Source organism: Nannospalax galili, unplaced genomic scaffold (assembly GCF_000622305.1).
Source record: "Nannospalax galili isolate Female #2095 unplaced genomic scaffold, S.galili_v1.0 scaffold1134, whole genome shotgun sequence".
NCBI classification, from domain to species: Eukaryota; Metazoa; Chordata; class Mammalia; order Rodentia; family Spalacidae; genus Nannospalax; species Nannospalax galili.
This window is the reverse complement of record NW_008333784.1, coordinates 44,652-51,176: the sequence shown is the minus strand read 5'-3', so window position 1 is coordinate 51,176 and position 6,525 is coordinate 44,652. Positions and strand designations below refer to the sequence as shown.

Sequence of the window (6,525 nt, the reverse complement as noted above, 5' to 3'; positions counted from 1 at the left end):
ACCAGAGAGTCCTGACACCAGCCCATAGCTATTTCTGCCACATCATATTCACATATAGATGACATGTGACCATGTTCTAACTTCTCTTTTGATTTTATGAACCAGTGATTCTGCTCTTTCTTTCTGCCACACATTAAATTTCACAAAGCTTCAAGGGTTTAAAGTGAGCCAGTGCTCTCAATTTGAATTGCAAATGATGGCTTTGACTAAATTACCTAGGGATTCTGGCACCCTCTGCAACTGTCCCTTCCAGCACAACTAATTAAAAATTTTGAACAAAGGTGATTATTTAATCAAACAGACGTGGCTATTTTGGACATTTCTTTTCCATGAATAGTCCAAAGTACTGAACCATCTCCAACTCTTTTCTTGATCCAAAGTTCATGGCCGATTTTACTGTACAGGACAAGCATCATCATAAGAGGCAGGAGGAAGAGAATGACAAGGATAAAGGTGGCGTAGATTTTCTGGTGCACAGGGCTTCCAAGCAGCAGATGTGTTCTTTATCATATAGGAAGTCATACTTAATCTTTGTGGTAAGATAATTCAGAAAAGAACACCTGTAGTCAGCATCAGAAGCATCCAAGTGTCATTGCAGTACATTACTTTAAAATCATTTAAAATTTGTTACTGATGGATCTTTGAATGGTGAATTATTTTCTCATCGTTATTTTGTAGTAAAGTATAGGTTTTCAGACTCTCCCAAAAAGGTATTAAAAAGACAACTGAAGGGCTGGAGAGATGGCTCAGTAGTTAAAAGCACTGGCTGCTCTTGCAGAGGACCAGGGTTCAATTCCCAGCACCCACATGGCAGCTAACAACCATCCATAACTCCAATTCTAGGGGATCCAAAGCCCTCTTCTGACCTCCATGGGTATATTTTATTTACTATTTTTAAATTTTATCTTATGTGTATGAATGTATTGCCTGCATATGTGTAAGTGCACCCATGTCATACAAACTCCCCATGAATAGAGGTAAAAATGCAATTCATTTTGATTCCACGTAGGCAGGCCCTACAATGATGGTCATGGCATATCATAGCCTAAAGCTTGATCTTAAAATGGTAGTCTCCAAATGGGTTCGTGTAGCTCTAGGGACAAACAATGGTTCTGCGTGTACTCTAATATCACATTTTCTTTTTATATATGTGTTGTGCAGGGGATTGAACCCAGGGCCTCTTACGTACTAGGCAAGTGTTCCACCACTCACTACATCCCAGCCCCATTTTCTCTATCTTTAAGCATACATTTCTCTAAAACTCTAGGGTGGAATTGCAATGCTGGGTCTATAGTCCCACTTCTACTTTTGCCATCATCCTCATCCTAATTTATGAAAGTCACTTCTCTTTTCTAACCCAAATCTTACTATGGGAACCAAAGAAAGAGACCATTTAAATTACTGATACTAGTGAAGCCTTCTGACATTAGCGTAAAACCTGACATTAGGGAAAAAATGATTTTGACAACTGTTGAACTGTTGTAAGTTCACATTTTCTTGAAGTGGGGGGGGGCATTGTGATGGCAGCATTCGTTTTACCACCTTTGTGCTCTATCCCATGGAAACTATGAAATAGGCCAGATGAGAGAACAGAGCAACGAGAGCGCACTGAGAAATGTTGAAGACAGAGCTTCATGTCGGGTGAGAGATTCAGGCTCCTAGGTGCTTTCACACTCTTTAACAGCACTTAATAATGAGGAGGTGACTGAGGGGTGCATGTTAATACAGTCATTTAATTTCAGACATGAAATCAAAGGTTATCCAGGCAAGAAGCAAATAAGATTTGGCTGATCTGACCATGAGTGCAGCCCTGCTAATTAGATTGCACCAAGTGAGCTATGTATTTAAATGATCTTTAGAGTACACCCTAGAGTCATTTTATTTTTAAAAACTGAAAAATCTGTTTTCTGTGGTCCAGTAATTGACCGATCTCATGACTGGGAACTGAACTGGGTCATTTGTGAAAGGTCTCTTCAGTCCATGTCCTGCTGGATGTAAAGGTGGTCTCAGCAGAAAAGAGTTGGCCACACTTGTGGCATGTGGAAGGTGAAATGCTTTTATGCTTAGTGGGCTGGGGAGTGGAGGGACAGTCAGAATCCTTGGATATCTTGGAAAAACCCAGAAGAAATGCATTAATCATTAGCTGCAGTCAAAGCCAGAGGCTCCATCCAATTCCAGACCACATCTGCTCCTTCCTCTCCCCATTTGCCTCATTAGATCCTGGGAAAGAGAGGCTCAACTGCATGCTGAGGGGCAAGGAAACCCAGGAGCCAACCTCTCACATTTCTAGGCCTAAAGTCAGTTCAAGTTGAGGCAAGGGCCAAGTTTTAAACTGATTGCATGAATTTATGTGAGCACACTGAACTGCACTATACTGGACATTTTAGAAGCGAACTAACAATGGTCCTGTACTAAAAGTGACCAGAGAGATTTACTTAGCTGAATGCTGGCAGGAATTGTGTGGCTGGTTGGGGCATCCCCTTATGGTATCTCATAGGCAGCAGCATGTGGGACAAGTGTGAGGCTGGTTGGGGCATCCTCTTACAGTATCTCATAGGACATCCTCATTTGGTATCTCATAGGGCATCCTCTTATGGACACTCATAGGCAGCAGCATGTGGGACAAAGTGGATTTCTGCTCTCACATGGCCCATCTCAGTCAATACACCAATCACAAAACAAATGTCAGACTTTAAAAATCTTTTAAGTCTCATTTGATATCTTTGTTGATGGATGTAGCATACCTAGTAAAATTCCATATTTGCCTTTCTGTTTAAAAAAGTGGAAACGGGAGCTGGAGAGATGGCTCATCAGTGGTTAAGAGCAATGGCTGCTCTTGCAGAGGACCTGGGTTCAGTTCCCAGTATCCACATGGTGACTAACAATCATCCATAATTTCAGTTCCAGGGGATCGAACACTCTCTTCTGACCTCTGTGGGCTTTGCATGATATGGGTACATTTACACACATGCAGGCAATATACACATACACATAAAATAAAAATAGTACATAAAATATTTTTTAAAAATTAAAAAGTACAAGGGACTGTATTATTTTATAAATTTCATTAGGGCTTTGTGAGCAGTTTCCTGTTCTCTTTGAAGGTCTGACAGACTGGGCTGAGCCAATATTCAGCTTCCTTAACTGTGAATTCCCACACATGGCTGGGCCCAGCAGACAAAGGTAGATCAAGGAGAGAGGTTGGACAAGGCGCTCTCTGATATGTTTCCTAACCAGATTTCAATTTACCAATGAAGAGGAAGCAGGTAAGAAAAGCCTTATGAAGTCAAATCAACTCATCCATTGCAAATTTTAATATGATTTAAGAATAAAAGAGCTGCCTCCTTGGGCCTGCACGACCCACAGGACTCTCTCTGGCCTAAGTGGATACCTCTGCCCCTTGACTCCCCGAGCCTCATTCACCCTCGCAACCCCCCCCACCCCCCACCCCTGCCCAATCTCTCCTCGTAGGCTGGGTCCTGTCCCATTCCTTGTCTTGGCACCACAGACACCGGGGGAACCACCAATGCTTCCTGATCCTTCGCATCCAGACCAACCCAGTTCCTTCTCGGGTCCCCAGAAGGTCCTATGGGCCTGGACCTGCCCTCACCTCCCTCTGCTTCACAGGGCTACACCACCCACCAGCCTCTTTCCTGGAGGCTGGGGCTGACCTTTCCACTTTCTGATCCTTTGCATCCAGATCAACCCAGTTCCTCAGGGCTGTCCCCAGGAGCCCTTGGGGCCTCTTCCCACACCCATCTCCTTTTGTATCTCTGGGTGGCATGGTCACCAGCTGCCCTACATCAGCATTTTTCCTGGGTCCTGCTCCCAGGCCAGTCCAACCCACAAATTCCAGAGGCCAAAATCTTTCCTGGAGGGATCCAGGCATTAGGACAAAGCCTGAGAGCACCTGATCCTCATCTGACTTGAGCCTCTGTGAGAACACCTGAAGACAAAAGCAATCTGGCCACTCCAATATAAAATCAAAAGAGGGAACGAGAAGCTTAGATGAACCAGCTTTTCATGCCCAAAAGGTAAACCACAAAGACACATAAAGATTACAAAAAGAAGCAGACCTAAACTTGAAGGTTGAGTCTCACACAAGAATCAGAAACTACAAAAGAAACTCACATACCAAAATCACAGAGAAAAAATAATAACATGAAAAACCAAAATTACATATCCCCACCAAATACCAATAGTCCTCTAGAAGAGTACAATGAGAACCCCCTAGAGATAATGGTGGACATGGAACTCAAAAGAACAATTATAAACATGATAAAAGAATTCAATGAATTTAAAGAACACACAAACAAATCAAAAACCTGAAAAAAGATAGGGATAAACTTCTGAATGAATTCAGAAAAGAGCTAGAAATATTGAAGACTACTCAGGCTGAAATGAAGAAGGAAGTGAAACACTCATTAAGCCAATTAGAAATGACAGGAGAAAGCCTCACCAATAGAATGAACGAAATGGAAAACAGAATATTGAGACTGGAAGATAAAGTGGACCAACTAGACCACTCAAGCAAAGATTATAAAAAATTTAAGAAAGCACAAGAATGGAATATGCAGGAATTGTGTGACACCATAAAAAGAGCAAACTTACAAATCATAGGCATACAGGAAGAAGTATCCCAAGATAATGGCATGGAGAGAGCTTCAACAGAATTGTACAAGAAAATTTCCCAAAATTAAACAAAGAAAAGGTCATGCAAATACAAGAACCACATAGAATACCAAACAGACAGGACCAGAAAAGATTCCATGGCACATCACAGTAAAAACATTAAGTGTACAGAATAAAGAGCGACTACTGAAAGCGGCGAAAGAAAAACAAAAAGTCACATGTAAGTATAAAGGAAAACCCGTTAGGATTACAGCTGACTTTTCAGTGCAAACTATGAAAGCCAGAAGAGCCTGGACCAAAGTATTTCCAGTTTTAAATGACCACAGATGCCAACCCAGATTACTATACCCAGCCAAAATGTCTATTATAGTCAAAGGGGAAAGAAAAATTTTCCATGACATAAATAGGCTAAAGGAATTCATGTCCCCAAACCAGCCCTTCACAGAGTTCTGGAAGCAATACAAAGAGCTAAAGAAAGAAATGACTATAACCAAGGGGCTGTGGAAAGAAATTCAATGAAGGTATAACTGTGGAAATGCACAGCTGTATCAAGAATGTGAACAGAAATAAAAATGACAGGATTCAATGTACATCTTTCATTAATAACTTTAAATACTAACGGACTGAACTCCCCATTCAAAAGACACAGACTAGGTGAATGGATTAAGAAACAAAACCCATCTTTTTGTTGTCTGCAAGAAACCCATCTCACTTTCAAAGACTGGCACTACCTTAAGGTAGAAGGATGGAAAAAAATATCCCAAGCAAATGGTATTAAGAAACAAGCAGGCATAGCAATTCTAGTAACTGAACAAAAAAAAACTTTAAAATTAATCAGAAGAGATAAAGAGGGCCACTTCATTCTGATCAAAGGAACAATAAACCAAGAAGATACTACAATCATGAACATATATTCACCAAACTCTGGTGCACCCAACTTCATAAAAAAAAATACTACAGGATTTTAAGACCCAGATTAATCCAAACTCATTAATAGTGGGAGACTTCAATACCCCACTGTCTCCATTACATAGGTCAACAGGGCAGAGAGTTAACAGAGACACATCTGAATTAAACAACACCATATCTCAAATGGACCTAACAGACATCTACTGAGTATTCCACCCAAGCACCAAAGGACATTCTTTCTACTCAGCACCTTTTGGAGAAGGAACCTTCTCCAAAATCAACCATATATCAGGGCACAACACAGACCTCAACAAAGACAAAAAGATTGAAATGATTCCATGCATTCTATCAGACCACAATGCAATAAAGCTTACAATCAACACCAGAAGAAGCCCTAATCACCACAGGAACATATGGAGATTAAACACGCTCCTGAATGATGAATGGGTCAAAAGAGAAATTAAGAAAGAAATAAAAGTATTCCTGGAACTAAATGAAAAGGACAATACAACACAACAAAACCTCTAGGACATGCTGAAAGCTGTCCTTAGAGGGAAGTTTATAGCTCTAAGTGCCTACATCAAAATATCAGAAAGAACACAAATAAATGACTTAACACTGCAACTCAACACACTTGAAAAGCAACAGCAAACAAAACCCAAACCCAGTAGACAAGAAGAAATCACAAAAATCAGGGCAGAAATTAATGAAATCGAAACAAAGAAAACAATACAGAGAATCAACGAATCCAAGAGCTGGTTCTTTGAAAAGACAAACAAGATTGACAGACCACTAGCCCAGTTAACCAAAAGAAAGAAAGGGCACCTCCAAATCAACAAAATCAGAGATGAAAGGGGAAACATCACAACAGACACCAGAAAGATACAGAACATTATAAGGGAATACTTTAAAAACCTATATGCTACTAAATTTGAAAACCTAAAAGAAATGGACGGATATCTAAAGGCATGGGAACCACCAAAA

The 6,525-nt window shown here is 40.7% G+C and overlaps 1 pseudogene; it reads right to left on the bottom strand.

Moving 5' to 3' along the window:
* Positions 1 to 293: 293 nt before the first annotated feature.
* Positions 294 to 6,525, bottom strand: part of LOC108490611 — a 14,163-nt pseudogene continuing 7,931 nt past the window's right edge.